The sequence below is a fragment of the Panthera tigris genome, chromosome A1 (genome assembly GCF_018350195.1).
Source record: "Panthera tigris isolate Pti1 chromosome A1, P.tigris_Pti1_mat1.1, whole genome shotgun sequence".
NCBI classification, from domain to species: domain Eukaryota; kingdom Metazoa; phylum Chordata; class Mammalia; order Carnivora; family Felidae; genus Panthera; species Panthera tigris.
Genome location: NC_056660.1, coordinates 215,950,556 through 215,969,677, shown reverse-complemented (window position 1 = coordinate 215,969,677; position 19,122 = coordinate 215,950,556).

The following is a 19,122-nucleotide window of genomic DNA, read 5'->3' as shown; positions in this document are numbered from 1 at the left end:
AAAGCCTTACCCTTTAAGGTATATGGTGGTAGACTGGGGAGTGTGGCAAAAGTAACAGGTAGAGGGAAAATTCTGAGTGCCTTTCACCTTAATGGAATGATTTCCATAGATATGATTGCTGCAATCATTGGAAACAAACTTATTTATGAATGTGGTATCTTATTGTGTATTACCCCTCTTAAATTTAGAAGAAAGTAACATAAAATTATCCTTGGCAAGTGGCTGAGAAGGAAACATATCATTTTTATTTCTGGCTCTCACACTAAGCAAATAAATAAACAAACAAACTGAAAGTAACCATAGAAAGAATTATTGTTTAATTTAATCACTTCATTGTCCTTGATATGTTTCTGCTCACCTTGTAAAGTTTATGTATATTCCGGTTTCATGAGTTTAACATTACATTTATTTTACTTATATTTTAATTTTGTGCTGTTTTCTTTTTCTTTTTCTTTTTTCGTTGTTGTTCTGAAGCTTCTTTCAATTTTATATAATCAGAGTGTAGACAGTTACCAAGAATAACAGACTCTTTGGGAGGCTTAGTTTAGTTTTCTAAAGCCAATCCCTTTGAAACTTGGAGAATTAGGGATGTATTTTTTGTTTTTTATCAATTATAAAAGTAACAAAAACATAGATAAACAAGGGCCTCTCTAAGAATGTTTACTGATCTAAACAGGATAACAGTAGAGAAGGAGAAAAGTAAATTTGAACATAGAATAAATACAGCTCATCAATGGATATTTACCAGAGATGCTTAGGATAAAATCAGTCATCAGTTCAATAGGAAAGGCCATCAACTTTATGATCCTGACTTTGTATTTATATGAACCTCAGTATCTGGGATACACTTGAAGTCAATTGCATACCGACCTCATTCAGTTTGGTGTAGTGCTGTTTGAAGAATATCATTTACAAGTGCTTAGAATAACCTGTCATATTAGTTTATAATGGGTCATGTGCTTACCTAAAATCATCTCAGATATCTTCATGCTAGTCAGTATCCCTAAGACAGGTCATCTTTCAAAGGCTGAAAATCATCACCATTTCCTTAAGGCAGCAGCAAAGAGAGAGCCATATTGTATGGATACTTTAAGTTATTACACTTCTACTGCTGTCACTTGCGATCCCAGAGAACTGACAAGACACCAGTTCCTCTTGTAGGGCAGTGCTCATGGGGAACACTGTTCATTTGTTCCCAGTTTTCTCATATCGTCAAATTTAGTTCATTCATCCCATTTAATTATCAAAAAACTGGTAGACTGAGGCTACCGTATTATACAATATTAAAGATAAACTGAACTAATATAGTTTATCATCCACATTTTTCTCACCTGACATAATCCCATTAAACTAACTTTTGTTTGTATGTAAATTCTAAAGTTCATTATCACCTGAATGGACATTAACTGAACTTTTTTTTTTTTTTTTTTTTTTTTTTTTTTTATTCATTTTAGAATGAGAGAATGCAAGCAGGAGAGAAGGGCATAGGAAGAGAGAGAATCTCAAGCAGGCTCCATGCCTAAGGCAGAGCTCACTGTGGGCATGGATCTCAGGGTAGGGGGGCTGGATCCTACAACCCTGTGATCATGGGCTGGGATGAAATCAAGAGTGGGATGCTCAGCTGAAGGAGCCACCCAGGCGCCCCTAACTGAACTTTTTAAAGACCCGCAGGCTTGTTACTAGAACCTATTCACAATCTACACTCCTCCCCTGGGTTATATCATCATAGTTGTATATGTAGTGTAGATTCTTTAGTCCATAAATCACTATTTTTTACATATTCAGGAAAAAGGTGTTCCTCGTCAGTCCAGACTTGTATATTACACTGCATGTTTATCATGGCCTTTTTGATAACTGGTAGGCATATAAACATATTAAATAGTAACATTTTAAGTTTACCTGCTTATACCTCCCTCTCCCTTCTATTTTTGTATTTAAAGTGCTAATTCTCTGTAATCCACATAGTTACCAAAGCCAGAAATCTAGGATTCCTTCCTTCCTTCCCTCCTTCCTTCTTTCTTTCCTTCTTTCTTTCCCCTTACTCCCTTCCTTCCTCCCTCTCTTCCTTCCTCCCTTCTTTCTTTCTCTCTCCCTCTCTTCCTTCCTTCCTCCTTCTTTCCTTCCCCTCTCTGCTTTCTTTCTTTCCTTCTCTCTATTTCTTTCTCTTTCTTTCTTTCTTTCTTTCTTTCTTTCTTTCTTTCTTTCTTCTCATATCATTGAATCTAACTGATCAAAAAACTTCTGTTACTCTTCTCTTCAAGTATATATATATGTTTATATTATATATATATGTATATTCTCATTCTCTTCCACATCTGACTATTCTCAAACTTTCCACTATCACATGAAGTCAATAATAGATCTACATCTTAGTACCCGGTGATGATCTGCTCCTTGTGAAGGTCGCTGTAGATATATAGGTCTTCTGAATAACTCCAGAAAACTGCAAGATGTTTATTTTAGGCCTTTTCAACTCTTTTAGGAAAAGAAATTGTTCATCACTGTCCTTCATGATGCATCTATTGAATTCTGTGCTTTCAAAACAGAAGTTTAAATCAAATATGTCTTTTTGTGAGGAATTGTGTGTGTGTGTGTGTTTCTTTTTTTTAAGGAAGAAATAAGACTGTAGCAATAGTAGCAATGAAAGAATGGCATGGATTGGAAAAAGAGCATACTTCTTTTTCCTGTGATGGGATCCTACAAAATCATACACTATGCGAGTCAGTAAAAAATATAGGGAAACTCAAGGGAAATATAGGTGTAATTTTACCTATATTCTGAATCTCTGCATGCTATATTCCCCCCGATGCATTGTCTTTATCTAAAGTGCTAAAAAAGATAAGACATTCCATCATGCCTCTGTAGTTTAGCACAGAGCTGTGGCCTTTAACATTGTGCCAAAGGGCTGGCGCACCGAGTGTCTCTACCCATGTAACCCCAAATCGTGTTCAGAACATAGGGACATTTTTATAAAGGTGCATGGTTGTTTTACAAGTTTAAAAGTAAGCACAAAGATCTTGCTGTATAAAACAGGAGTTTTAGATAGGGAATAAAACAGATTCTTAACTGTATTTCATTTGGTAGATAAGACTAATGTCTTCAGCATTTCCAAGGGGCATACTTCTGAAAAATCAATTTGAGGAAGGAAAAATCATTAATCTCAGAGTGGAATTTTACACATACCAAGAAAGTCACATGGAGAATAGGCACAAGTTATCCTTGGTTGCCAAGGCAACTATAGTTTTAGTTTCTCTACTAAGCAAGCTTCCCCATTGTCCTCAGTTGTACCATGGATGTTAACTAAAATGCCATGTCCTCTTGCAAAGAGTTTCAGGATGCTGTTTTCCCGAGGGCTAATCAATGTAAGAGATTGCCCGTGAAGATAAGTCAGACAAATACATCATGACCTAATTTTCTTTTCATCTATCTGGTAAATCAACTGTGAAAATAAGAACTGACCCATATGTTGGGGGCTAAAAGTAATCACAACTGACCTAATCAAGATTAAGAAGTCATCTATGTTTAAAAAAAAAGATACCAAACGAGGTAGAGATTAGTAATTCTTTATTGAATCACACTTCAATTTAGCATTCCTTTGTTAAAGGTGAATATAGATTGTGGAGGTTAGGGGGCACTTGCTATAGGCTAATTATTTACAGACATGGCAAGCAAAATAGAATTATACTAGAACATGAAGGCAATGGTGATATAAATTTAGCAGAATCCATCAGTGCTTACAAGTCTAATAATTTCTCTAACATCTTCATTTGTGCTGGGAACAATCTGTAACACTCTTCCTCTCTCGTTTGATATCCTTAAATCATAATACGAATTATGTTGAGTTTTTACTATATTCTAAACACTACTCTTTGGTATATTTGGTGCATATCTTTAGCAGCTGAAGAAATTTAAAGCAGGATGGATTATATGACATGCAAAAAATTACTAATAAAAGAACATGGACTAAAAGCATTATACTAGTATGCTTAGTATTTGAAAACTTCCTTCAAAGGGACATTAATCGTACCCATATTCCAGAGTGAATATGATAATTAGTAAGATGGTAAGAACACTGCAACCCTTCACACAGAGTAAATAGTTAAAATTTTCCCTTTACTTTTTCTCATTTAGATTTTATTAATTCAAATGAAGCAAATTCAGTGGAAGCTGCGATCTTCAAGGAATTTTTTTTTATGAGAAATGAATCTGGATTGAGACTTTTTAAGAGGTAGAGACCTTGGATAATTCAAGCACCTGCTGTTTATGGTGATGAGAAAGAAAGTAGGAATAAGCATAAGGTAATTGAATAGAATGGCGAAAAAAAAAAGCATAGTGGATATTAAAGGAGAATGGACTAACTCATCGCTGATTTTGTGGAGTAACAACCAGGCATGGGGAGATGTAAAAATTTACAAGAAAAATACAAGCCTGTGGTCTAGAAGATAGTGTCAACCAAAAGAGTAAAAATACTTTAAAGGACAGTTGAGTAGATGGAATGTTTCTCGTGAAGATCACAAGAATGTGGAACATAACTTTTTGCCAAATCCTTGGATTATTTGGAGGAATGAAATATAACATAGGTGTGGAAATACAATACAATACAATACAATACAATACAATACAATACAATATAAACCATTGATTGGGAAGAGTGGAAAGCAGTGTTACTGAAGCACAGTCACATAGGGGAGAGTATCTTCCCAGAAACTGGCTAATAGCAGGAAAAAACACCGCCCCTATTAATAGAAATAGGTAGTTGTTGCTTAAGGAGCAATTTTATGCACATGAGAATATTCCTTTAGGTGAGAGAATGGTGCTGTCATGAACAATTTTTCTGTGGTGATGCAGAATATTTGCATTATTGACTTATCTATGCTTAAATTCATATGAAGGACCACATTAAAGGATGAATGTAAATCCGTGAATGTGCTTCCTAAGTTCAAATACTCCAAAAAGTGCATTTTGCTGATCTGTGCATATTTGGGGTTGTATATTTTTACTGATATCACAAAATAATTTGTATCTGCCTAGAGATGTAGTAAAAGCAAAGATCAGATAGAACATCTTGAAGGAGAATTGTTGGAGCTGGAAATATCACAGTTATTCATCTCAAGATTTTTGAAAAATTTATAATTTGGAAATAATGTTGTATTTCAGAAGAAGAGCTAAGACAGTACAGAGTGTCTCTTTGTATCCTTCACTCAACTTCCATTAAGGTTAATATCTTCTAATGTGTCCTGGCATGTTCTTCTTGGGAGCTATCTTATTTGAATTTCCTTAAATTCTTGATCATATATATTATATTATATTATATTATATTATATTATATTATATTATAAATATATTATATTATATTATAAATATATTATATTATATTATAAATATATATATATATATATATATATATATATATATATATATACTTTTACTTTGGGGCAGACTATAATAATAACAACTAATCATAGACTCCATCTTTCTAGTTTTTACACCAATTTTTTTTCCACTCCAGGATACAGTCCAGTATATTATATTGCACTCAGGCATCATACTATCTTCACTTTCTTTAATTTGTGACAGTTTCTCTCCCCTCCCTACTTTTTTAATATTTATTTTTAGCATATTGTTTTTATCTAGACACTTCTGTTAGATCCTAGTCAAATAACTTACAGATACCATCCTTCTGTTTGGATATACCTGAATACCATAGATGTGGTGTCATCACATTGTATCAGAAAGTACACGGTATCGACACGACTCATTCCATGACTGTTTTGATCACATAGTTAAAATATGGTATTTTCACATATCTCTATTATAAAGTTACAGCTTTTTCTTTTCTAAACTCTATTTGATAGAAGGAAGTCTCTAAGTTCAGTTCATACTCAACGGGAAGGGAATCAAGCTCCATGTCTGGACATATGTAAAAATCACCATAGTCAAATATTTTGAGGGAGATACTTTGAGTCTATGTACATATTCTACTTCTCCTTATAATTATTGACCACAAATTTTAATATTCTTTAGTCCACAACAATTATTATTGCGGTTCTCTAATGTTCCTTTTTTATTAACTGTTAAAAATTATTTATGACACATTTTAAGATGATAAGGAAGACATTATTCAAACTAGAATTAGTCTCAACTCCAAATAGAAATGGAAAGTGAGGATTTATAGCCAAGGAATATGGTGGGAGCCAGTGGATGGAGATGATTAAAAAGGAATATCAGAGGTAATGGAAGATTCTGGCTAAACCAACATGACAGGATTCTTGGTATAGATTGGCAAGGGTGATATGGTATCATCTAGGGGATGAGTAATTTGACCAGGTATCAAAGGTGATTAAGATATTTAGGGTGGTAGTTTCTCACTAACCTGACAGGAGGCTTCTTGCTCTGGAGGACAAGAACCAAAGATTCAGTCTCATCAAAAAAGGGCTTAGAGGAACCTGACTACAATTTTGTTAAGGACAGAGTCTTTGCCATTAACTCATTCCTTTCACGTTTATAAATCAGAATTCTTCTCTGAGGGAGATTTGAACCTTCTCTTTAATTAATTTATTTATTCTATCCTTTGTAACGGTTTGATTTTGTGGATATTTATTTTATGGCAGTTCACAATGACAGAAAGCTCTTAGTTTACTTTTTTCTGAGGTAGCCCTCCAGTTGGCCCAAATTACTGTCTTCTCCTTTAGGCGCCCAAGGGGTTCTTCATTGTCTCTAGTCTATTTTCCCTCTGTTATTTAGATTCGGTAGTTTCTAAAATTCCACTTCATGTTCACTGATTCTTTCTTCTATCTTCTCAATTCCATTCTTTAAACTGTATAGGAATTACTCTTTCTCCCCTTTCCCTAGCCCCCACTTCCGGCCAGGGTTAGAATTGCTTTTATTCCCATCTATTTCTCTCCTCTTTTTCCTGCTGCTGTGACTTACACAAATGCCCACAGACTACTTTTTTTTCCCTTGCCCCCGTATGTTGATATGTGTGTGTGTATTAATTACATTTGTATGTTATAAATATATATTTATTTACATATAATATAATATATAACATCACATTAGTAGATTGATCTGGATGGATTTCTCAAGTGCCTTGTGCCCCGATCAAGTCAACACTACATCAAAAACAATCTAAGTATTCTTCTTGATTTTCCACGTGAGCTCCCAGTGGAGTTCCAGGAGAGACAGCCTGAAAGGGCAGGCAATTCTCCTGTCCTTTATGGTCAGCTAGAGCTTTATACTGTCATGTTAGCCCAGAGTTAGCAACTCCTTTAAAGTTTCTACTTAAATATAGTCAACAGATTATATGACCAAGTGTCAGTCCCAGAGAAGCAAACACTGAGATCCCATTTCTGTCCCCAGGGACCTATCTTTCAATATATTTCAGGTAGTTGGACTTTCGGTTCTCCAGTGTTTCCAAGAAAAGTCATTAATTTGTAGTAGGTGTAGCTTTTTATCTCATCCTAAGGGGTGGGAGCAACATTCGTTTCAGCTCTTTTAAATTCTGACTTGAAAGTTGAGAGGAGGTTTTCCTTGCAGGTCAGAACTTGAAAAAGCTGGGAAGAGTGTTGCTCCCGCCCTTGGAACAAGGTAAAGAGCTACCCCAGCGACAGCAGAAAAATTATGAAGTGGAGATATGGAAACCTGAAATCTATCTGTTATCTCCTCCCAGTGCATCTTATTAATATATTGTAAGTTTGAAAAATCAATCAAAAGAATCTCTTTTTTTGTTTTACATAAAATCCTGAAATTTGGATAATGAACTTGAAGACAATCTGTGAAGAAACTATATACCTAATTGGTTTAAGTAAAATGACACAGCTCTGAATTCTTTTTTTTTCCCCAGCTATGTCAAAGCATTTTGAATAGATTGATAAAAAGCAGTAGAACTGGTGTTGATATTACTTTTTTTCACAGATAGGGAACATAGCAAGGCCATTGAGTAATCTCTGTAAATAATTCTATTATATACATAAGAATTTATCAGTACCCTTCCTTATACTCAATTGGATAATCAGAATTAATTTTATCGTCTTATTTAATTATAATTTAGTATTTTCAGCATGCTTTGTAACATAGTGTTCCATAAATCTGATGAAATATAAACCAGTGGATGAAACACTGATTTGGTTAACTTAACTAATGTTATCTTCCTGAGCAACCGTAGAGTTGTTTTCATTCTTTATCAAACACATTTTCCCTCAAATACAATATTGCAATTACAGACTGTGCATGAAAATGTCTGTGCATTGTACTAGTGCCAATGAGTAATCTCCTGTTTGGGGCTATAAACATTTCAGTTCAGCTGTTCAATGCATGTTTACATAAGCTCACATCTTCCCACTCAACAAGATTTCTAAAAGAGCACAGCTCAGTGAAAAATTGAAGAGGGAATGATGAGTGGAAAACAAGTCTATTCTTAACAAGCTATAATCAAATCATTATATGAAGCTTTATTCTTCTGCATTTCGTATCCTAGTCCTTCAGCGAAAGAAACAGAATAGGGGAAAAAGTTGACAAATAGTATTACAGTTCAAATTGAAATTCTACATATCTTAAAAAGTAGATGCTGAGTCACAAAAAAGAAAGATTAATAACTGCTGTTTTCAAATGGCACTGTAAGAGGTTTTGTTTCCAGATACAGGTTACCCATGGAATATTGCCATCTAGTATAAGAAGTTAGGGGCCATATGTTGAAAATCATAGGAATTTTTTCAGGAGGTAACACATTGATTGCCCAGATTTCTAAACCCAATATTTTAAGAACCAATATTTTGCATTAGATGCTAAGAGAAAATATTGTGAAATAAAAATACTGACAATTCTCCCTAAAATCACTTATTTGGATGAATAGTTGAGCTCTTTTTTACCACAAATTCCTGTGCTTACACAATGACAGGAAATGGGTGATCAAAGGTAAAGTGTCTGTCATGCTCTTAATGAGCATAGTACAGTATACGACATGATATACAACAGTGCAAGGTGGAAACATTTTATTAATGATACTTTCCCAGCTGCCTGAAGGAGGAAGTGATCCCAAGCCTGCACCCGACCTACAGATGGACAAATGTATCGTGGGCAAAATCAGGTGTCTAATTTCGTTTGGGGGCTTCGGTACTCAACTTAATGAATTGAAATCAACCCAAATCAAGTCCAGCCCTGCTTCTTGGAGATTTTATAAGATGGCAGTTTTGAAATATTTTTGTTTCATATACTATCATTTAAACACATGTGGGCTTTCAACGTGATACATGTATTATTATTAATTAACAGGATATATAAGAATCTTATAATCTGTTATCTATTTTATAAGATATGGAAGTAAATTTTAATTTTAAAAATATATGATAAAGATAAACTTGAGTTTATATTTGTTATACATAAACTCTTATTAAATACTTTTACCATTTTAATAAAGGTGATGTGACTGTGCATTTTCTTAGACATTTCTAATTTCAGCTTAACAATCAATTTTAATGTCTGTCATAGCTGGAAAATATATCTCCTAAGAATCCACAGATATACATTCATCAATGGCTCTACTTACTAAACTATGGTACTTATTATTAAATATAATCTTCATTTAAGCAAATATACATATTTGTACAATAGATATGTATGTGGACAGTCAGTAACATATGCACAGATATTCACATGTACATAAACACACACACATTGTTATATGTATGGTAGTTTTAAAATATAACAGCAAATTTTTTGACAGTGCTCCCATTGAGAAGCAGGAATCTGTATTTCTTCTTCATTTTGCAAACTGGACCATTTGAAACATCGTAACTCTTTCCTCAGGTAGCTAATGGCCTGGTTATAAATAATACACATTCAAAATAATCAGATCATAGGAAAAATTCAGCATAAATTATTTTTATTGTGGAAAAAATATTGATGAAAGATGAAGATACTTGAGTGGAATTTCCATCTCTTCCATTCCAAATGTTCCAAAGCACATTATAATATAATATATTTGAAGAAAATTGTTTGTGCTATTGTAGCAGCAATTAGAATCTTGTCATTCTTTGTGGGGAAATGAAGACCACATTTATATAAAGTATTATAATTTATAAGTCTTTTCATGTTTATAATATAATTAATCTGGTAACTTTGTAAAGTAGTTCCTAATCAGTGTTGTGGAAAATGAAGAAAAGAAACATACGGTTGCATAAATCATATAAATAGTAAGTAGCACACTGGCTGAAACTGAAACAGATATCTATCAAATTCAAACCCAAATATCTTATGGTTGGTAAAAGATAGTTGATTTGAGAAATAATGAAAGCCTCATCTGCAATTTGCCTAAAAGTCTCTTATTCTACACATTGTGAAATGCTACATCTATTTACGATGCTTGCACTTGGAGGTGTGACAAAAATTTTCACTTATTTCCATGTTACAAAATATGCATAAGACATTACTCTGTCACAGGATTACATGATGTCACCTACAACATTAACTCAATTTTGCATTAGACTAGTTCTTTACTTTGTAGTCTTTACTTAATAAACAGATGCTATGTTTTGTATTGCTGTATTCAGAACTGTTACCGTGCCAATTATAACTTTAATCCAAATCTTTCCTCTTGTACAAGTGAACGATAAATTATTTTTAGTACCTTCTGTTTCAGTAAAAATCAGCAGTGGTCTTTTAGGCTTATATTCACCATGCTTTTCCATCAAACTGTGTTAATCAATTCTAACTATTAAAAATATATATCTATATTATACATATAGATATGTCTTTGAAACAGAAATAAGTATTTCCTCCATTTTTTTTTAATTCAACAATTCAGTACACATTATTACTTGCTTAATTTAATTGGGATAACACAAAAATTTCTTTATATTAACGCTTGTTAAATTTAAAGTAGTTAATTCAGCTGTTCTGGAAGAACAGAGTCAATTAGGATTTCCTTTAGTACTCCCTACTTTTAATTGTAGTTCTTATTCATACATACATATGGTTGAAACTATTGGGGGCACCTTTCTGAAGAGTACTGATAGTATATTTCAAAGTATGTTACTCTGTGTCAAGCAGTTAAATATTTTAAAGTATTTACCTAAAAAGTAAAACACTACGCAAGATTGTATTTTTTTTTAATGTTTATTTACTTTTTGAGAGAGAGACAGAGCATGAGCAGGGGAGAGGCTGAGAGAGAGGGAGACACAGAATCCAAAGCAGGATCCAGGCTCTGAGCTGTCAGTACAGAGCCCTTTGGGGGCTCAAACCCACAAACATTGAGATCATGACCTAAGATGAAGTCGGACACTTAACTGACTGAGCCACCCACAAGCCCCCACAAGACTGTATTTTTAAAGATATTATCAAATATCTTAAGATAATATGGGGATGTAATAAAATCAAATGTCATGAATTATCACAAATTTATGGGTTTTTTTTTGCTATTATTGCTGAAATTATTTTCTAATGTCCACTTCTAAATCAGATGGGTTTGTTTGCTTTGTCCTTCTCAATTCTCTAAGGTCAATTATGTAGTCTGAGTAAGCCATTCTTCCGTTGAGTGCTGTGTGTGTGTGTGTGTGTGTGTGTGTGTGTATAATGAACTGATATTCAGTTTGGATGAACATATTTTTTCTAAAAACACTTATATTTCTCATAAATATTATTTTTGATTTATAAGACATGTGTGACTTTTATGAAGTTATTCTTCTTCAAGATTTACCTCTTCCAGGTGGCTCATGCGGTTGAACCAGCGACTCTTGATTTCTGCTCAGGTCGTGATCGCACAGTTTGTGAGATCAAGCCCCATGTGGGCTGTCAGTGCAGACCCTGCTTGGCATTCTCTCTTTTCCTCTCTCTATGCCCCTCTCCTGCTCACACACACACACACACACTCTCTCTCTCTCTCTCTCAAAATAAATACATAAACTTGAAACAAAAAACAAAATAAAACAAAACAAAACAAAACAAAAAAAAAGATTTACCTCTTTGTGGTTCCTGCATGGCTCAGTTGGTTAAGCGTCTGACTCTTGATTTCGGCCCCCATCATGATCCCAGGGTTGTGGGATCGAGCCCCGCGTTGGGCTCTGTGCTGGACAGCTTTGGAGCCTGGAGCCTGCTTCCGATTCTGTGTCTCCCTCTCTCTCTGTCCCTCTACTGCTCACACTCGGTCTCTCTCTCCCTCAAAATAAATAAACATTTAAAAAAAAAGAATTAGTTAACCTAACCAGCAAGAATAAGGAGTGCATGTCTTGCCAAAAAGGTTTGGAAGCTGGTCAGATATACGTAATTCAACCAGTGGCAGGTCACTGGTGAGCTTCGAATACATTTTCCAAAAAGAGAGCTAATCTGTATATGTTTTGTTGTGTTTTCAAATTCAATTACCAAATGTTTCAACAGTAACTGTAAATTCAATTTAGAAATTGTAAATTCTATGCTGTGTTTTCCACCTTCTGAATTCTTATGGCATCTTCTAATTAATTTAGATTTTAGATTTTTCTTTCCCACTTTCATCAGTTGAAACACATTAATTTTTTATACTTTGTCTCCAATAATCAATCGTCATAAATACTTGGAATTCCCTGGGATTATTTGTTGTTCGTTTGCTTTCCTTTGCTCATGGAGGATCTCTCTCCCTCTCTCTCTTTCTCTCTCATTTTGGTTAATATTCTTATTTGCCAAGGCTCTGTGGAGTCAGCTGTGGCCTGGGGCAAGTCTGTATCTTGCCTAAGATAGTTTAACATTATTTTCCAATGTCCTGAGTTAAGAAAGATTATGAGGCAGAACTTGGAACAAGAGGACAAAAAGGCATTGATCAATGATTAGGGACTGCTACTTCACAGGATGGGGATGATAGGACATATGTCATATACTTAAATGGTGACTATTTTCTGTTTGCCCCAGCCCTAGTTTACATTTGTCATCTTAGCTTCTCATTTAGTTTAGCATGTTTTCAAGCTTTTCTTTTTATAACAAGACACATTTTCTTTTTTCTTCAACCCTTCTCAGATGGAACACGATAGAAATTTTTCTTCCAAAGACAAATTGTGTATTTAATTAAAACTTACATATTAGATTTCAATACCTCACTCATCCGACGATGAATATGTAATCTGAATAAAATGTTGACATTTGCATCCATTATAGAATCTGTGGGAATGGCCCTAATCATATAAAACCAGAAGAAACAAATATGTGGAGAGAATGACAACTTAGGTATTTTAAGAGTATCTCCCTGGACAAGGAACCATCACAGGTCTATATAGAAAATGTCTGTGCATATCACTCTTTTAAGCCTGACTTTCCATTTAAATCAAATGCCGACTGTTCTGAAAGTGACTCCACTTACGTTCTCTTCCAAAGTTTTCTATGTACCTGTGTAACATGGAACAATAGGTCAGTGTGTTTCTCCCTTAGCAGAAATTTAGATTTCTCTTTCAACTTGTTCCAAATATAATTGTTATTTTTCTTTTTACTGTCACTAGTAAGATTTTGGAAATGTTTGCACGCTTCAAGAACGATGTTGTAAATCAGTCTACATGCTATAATGGTAGTGGCTATATTTTGGTTGTAATTTGTTTAATATCAGTTGGAAATGTTAGTAAATTATTAGTAAAATAGTGAAATATTCCACAATAAAAATAGCGAACAAACAACAGCTAGCAAACAGCTTTTGAAGCTTTTAGTGAATTGCACTTATCAAAAACAAATACTTCAACAAGAAGACATTTACAGTTATCCTTATAAAAGCAAGAGAGGTCCAGACAATATTAAGGGAGTAGAGCTGCAATATCGTATGTGGATTAATTTTGAATTTTGAATCTCTCCACTTGTTGGAATAATAATTTTATAGAACACTCATTTTTAACTGGATCAGTGGATATTCAGTACTACAATGGGATCAAACTGAGAAAGGCTTTGACTTTTCAGCTTCTGACTCTAGAAAAACTATGGTTAATAATCATAAGTAGAAATAACTTATTCAATGAGTTTCAATTTTATGAAATGTTTGTCAAGGAAAGACACTTTAAATGCAGGAAATATGCAGCATCTGGGAAAAAGCTAGAATGTAAATATTTACACATTCAAATGCAGAAAAAAAATAGCTTTAAGAAAACACTCCATTAGTAGAATTTGTTTCTTAGCTCAGCACTTTTAGAGAAATTACTTTTCCAATGAAAAAATTATGGTTTCAATAAAGGAGTGTCTCAACTTCAAATTTTGCAACAATAAAACATAAATTTGAAGATGATTGCTTGGTACTTTTCTACAAAATGAACTAATACGATCATATTGAAAAATAGACTGATCAAAAATATAATAAGCTTTTAAAGACAACCAAGACTAAGAAACCAAGTTGCATAAATGAATATGCATAGTGCTTCCCCTACTCATTTTATTCTTAATTTGTTGCTCTTATAGTGAGCACATATAGCGTTATTTCACTAACTACTTCACTAACAAGGTTGTGTTTCTGTTTTAGAAGTCATTTTATTTTTGAATATTCATGTAATATAAATATTTACCACATTCTCCAACATACAAATTAATATTTTGGTAAAACAAGAATATTTTAAAATGAGCTGATTTTATTTAACTGTATTCTCCCTTTAATTCTGAAAATTGTCCCCATTTAGATGATAAGCTATACAGTCCATCATATATTGGCCAACTTTTTTAAAAGTTTATTTATTTATTTTGAGAGAGAGAGAGAGCAAGCTGGGGAGGAACAGAGAGAAAGGGAGAGAGAGAATCCCAAGCAGGCTCCATGCTGATAGCACAGAGCCCAACACAGGGCTTGATCTCACAAACTGTGAGATCATGACCAGTCCTGAAATCTAGAGTCAGACGCTTAACTGACTGAGTCACCCAGGTTCCCCTCCTCAACCTTCTTTTAGATCTTTTCTTTCACAATCAGGATAAGTAGAAAGGGAAGTGGCAAGAATTAACTAGATTTCTACTTTAATTGACTCACTAGGCAAGTTCCCTATCATTCTAGATGCTTTGTGCAAAATATACTGGATTAGCAGAAGTTACCAGTCATGAGTGAGAGTCAAGTTGATGTGAGTGGGAAATGCTGTACTAAGTCAACTCTCTCATACCTTGTCCACATTAGGACCGTATTGCCCGAAGCTGAATCAAATATTTGATCGCTCACTTGAACGACTCACTTTAGTTAAACAAGGAAGTAGTAAACTTTCTGCAAATGAGTTAAGAAAGAAAAAGTGTTCATTCAGATGGTGCAGTATAAACATGTGTGAATTAAAAAATAGATGTACAAAGGGGCCAGGTGAAAAAATCACAGCATCCCTCTTTTTATAATCAATCATTATTAAGCACCCATCATGTGCTAGCTATAAACAAATATACATTGTTTACAAAAATATAACCTCTAGGGCACCTGGGTGGTTCAGTCAGTTAAGCATCTGACTTCAGCTCAGGTCATGATCTCACGGTTCGTGAGTTTGAGGCTCGATTAGGGTGAGCTCGAGCCTCGCTTCTGGTAACACCAGCTGCAATTTGGGTAAAAACAAGAGCCTCATTTCAGGTGAGCCTCACTTCTCTCTCTCTCTCTCTCTCTCTCTCTCTCTCTCTCTCTCTGCCCCTTGTGGGATTCTCTTTCTCTCCTTCTCTCTCTTTTTACCCCTCACTCACCTGCACCGTCTCTCTCTCTCTCAAAAACAAACAACCTCTATTACCTGAAATACATTGTAGATACAGTATTTAAGAGTTAGGAAGATATTTATAATTAAACAGAAGATGTTCAGGCAGCTCATATATTAAATTTTGAAATGGTGGAAAATAAGAAGATATTTACAAACATAGTATGAATCTATTACTGACAGAAGGTATTTTTTAATGTTTATTTATTTTTGAGAAAGAGAGAGAGACAGAGTGCAAGCAGAGAGGGAGACACAGAATCTGAAGCAGGCTCCAGGCTCTGAGCTGTCAGCACAGAGCCTGATACGGGGCTCGAACCCATGAACTGTGAGATCATGACCTGAGCTGAAGTCAGATGCTCAACTGACTGAGCCACCCAGGCATCCCAAGAATATCTTTTGAAAGAAAAAGAAAAAAAAAAAGACAATCCTCATAGTTAATCCAAATCACAAAACGGATTCTCAATACCCCACTTACTGAGTTATAGTAATAAATGTTCTGCTAAGCCTGGATGCACATCTGAGATTTTTTGGAGGAGCATGAAATATCCTGTGACAGTCTTCAATCAGTAGTATGTTTCTATATTCCCAAGGACCTGGTCTTCAAAGCAATGTTGCAAGGCTGAAACCTGTCCCATTAAACATTAAAAAATGTATACACTTAACTTTCAGACCCATTGCTGAGAGGAATTTCTGAGCTTTACTATTCCTGGTTAGGTCTGGACATATAAACCAAGAAGGAGATTCTTGACAAGTTGGTACAATCTGCATGCAGAAGTATCTTTAGGAGCTTATGAAGGAAACGAGAGTTATAAAGTTGCAAAGAGCTGAAGGAATAATAAGAAAATATGCTAATAAGTAGCAAAAAATCAAAGACACTGTTTATCTTTTTGGAAGAACTGGGCTTTCCTTTGCAAAATCCTGAAGTTGAGAGATGAATCTGAGATAATAACCAGTTTCATGTGAGAACATAGCTTAGGGAGTCTTGGATCTCTGTAAATGAGATACATCCAATAAGAAGCCAGAAAGTCACTAGGGGACTAAAGACAGTGTTGACAAATAATGAAACATAAGATTTCCCGTAAAGCTCCCTTTCTCTGAGATCTGAGCAAGAAGGTTTGACCCTTAGGTCAAAGTCAGAGAAGGATCCACGGCAGAGAATGGGTGCCATTGCATCAGGCCCAGAGTATCCCTGGCAGAACAGGACTGATCCTGCAAAGGTACGTAAGTGAGCAAAGAATCATAAACAGAGTATAGATAAAGAGAATTTGTAGAAGAATGTAATTAATTCTAAAGGATGCAAGCCAGACACTCCGTCTATTGCCTAAGATAGGCCTCAAGACAAGCCAACAAATTGCTTTCCTGAGGATAGGGCTGGACCAAAATCTTAAAACGTGTGTTAATCAGTTCCTTGTTCGAGTACCAGGGGACCAACTAGCTATACTGTTCATTAAAATCAGGGGACTGTGAATTGGCATAATAGCTTTGTGGCATATATGAAAGACATTCCTCTTAAAAACTCCAGGTTAATATGTGGTAGAAGATATAGACATTCAGGAGAGAAACTACTTAAAAGCAATTCTTGATATAAAGGTTTCTTGCAGCACTCCAGTGTTGAATGGATAATCTATAAAGGAGAGAATCCATACATGTGTGATGATCGACTTAAAGGATTTACCCGGAAGTCAACCTGCGAGATTGAGAGATTCATCTAAAAAGGTAACACAGACAGGTGGAAAGACTATAGAAAATGCTTAACCACAAGTTAGTCTTTACAGCTTATGTTTATAAAAGATGTCAATATGATTAATTATAACTACTGTTCATTGCAATCAAGGAAAAGGACAGGATGCTATGAGACAATGGGTGTGAGTGTGAGTGCAAAAATGTTTTGAGTTGATTGTTCAGGAAAGTTCTTTCTATGATAGACACATTTAAGCAGAGATCTGAGGGACAGGTCAGGTAGAACTTCATTATAAGAAATATAGGAATATCAATGATTATGTCAGAGAAAACAGGATAGAGGAATGTGCTGGGTTTGGAAAAAGACTGAGGTACTCAAGAAAATGAGGAAGGCAATGTGGTAGAAGACTAGATGTTGGTGGACAGAGCTCATAAAAGAGGCTGGAGAATGGGGTAACATCCACAATGCAGTCATCCAGGGCCTTGTAGGCCATTGTGATCCATTTGTTGTTTTATGTTTATTTCCCTGGTATCTTTTAAGATTGTTTTCCCTTTATACACAGTGTCCTCCAGATTTGGGATAGTATACCTAAATATGTGCATTTGTTTGAGTTAATTGCATTTTGCTATCCTTAGCTCTTTCAAATTGATAGGAGGTGGAATTCTAAAATTCAGGACAACTAACAACCTTTCAATATATGCTTCTCTGTTATTGTCTGTATGCCTCCCCCCACCCAACCCAGGAATACCCAGTAATTGAGAGGGTCTCAAAATCTTTCTGCCATTTATCTATACTTCGATTTTATTTCTTTGATATCTCTTCTTGTTATGCTCTGAATTTTTAAATATATCCAATCAATGGAATCTTTTGATTAGGATTAAGCTAGCATTGATCTGAGGAACTCTTCTTCTCCTATCCTCAACCTCCATGGCCATCATGATATCTTCTTCTCTTCCTTCATAAGGAGTTTCCAGTTGGTATCATTTCTTGATTTTTGTCTTCATGTGTCCTTTAAGCACTTTAGTTACCTTTTCCTATCTTTAAGAAATATAAATGTACTTATTTTGAAATCATTTTCAAATTCCCTACTATTGAAAACCTTTGTAAATTACTTGAGTTCATTAATAATGAGGGTTTTTGAGAACATTTTTTTCATTTTTTTTCTCACTTGCTTTATAATCTTTATTTGTCAGCTCACGGCTCATTGTAAAAAGTTTTAGGTAGCACAATTTCTTTGTTTAGTTTTTTTGTTTTGTTTTGTTTTTTTAATCAGTGTCTTCTTCTCTCCAACTTGTGATTTTATAGTTGCCTGACCTCAATTCTGGGCCCCACTATTTGAGGCTGTTGTTCAGAAGTAACCAGGGAGATACCACAGTTCAAGTAACCTGGCCTAAGCCAAGGTTCGATGGTTTTCTCTTTTTCTCTCACTACCCCAGGTGACTAATATCCATAAAAGCCATATCCCTATGGCTCAGTTTCAGATGTTTGATCATCCTACTTCCTGGGTGCCAGAGGTTTCTTTAGGGATTACTTACATACTATGAGCCTGGCTTTTGTTCCTTGCAATGCATGGGCCACTTATCCACTAGAAATGAAACTCCACATGCCTTCTCTATCCCTGGACGTGTAATTCAGCAGGTTCATAGTTTCAGCTTTTACATCATGCTGATAGATTGAAGAGTTTGTCTTGTTTTTGAGTAGGCCCTTATTCACAACTACAATGCAATATGAATTTGAGTCCCATTATGCCAGGGAGTGACATAATCCAAATTATAATTTTAAGAAGGTCACCTCTGCAGCTACATCCAG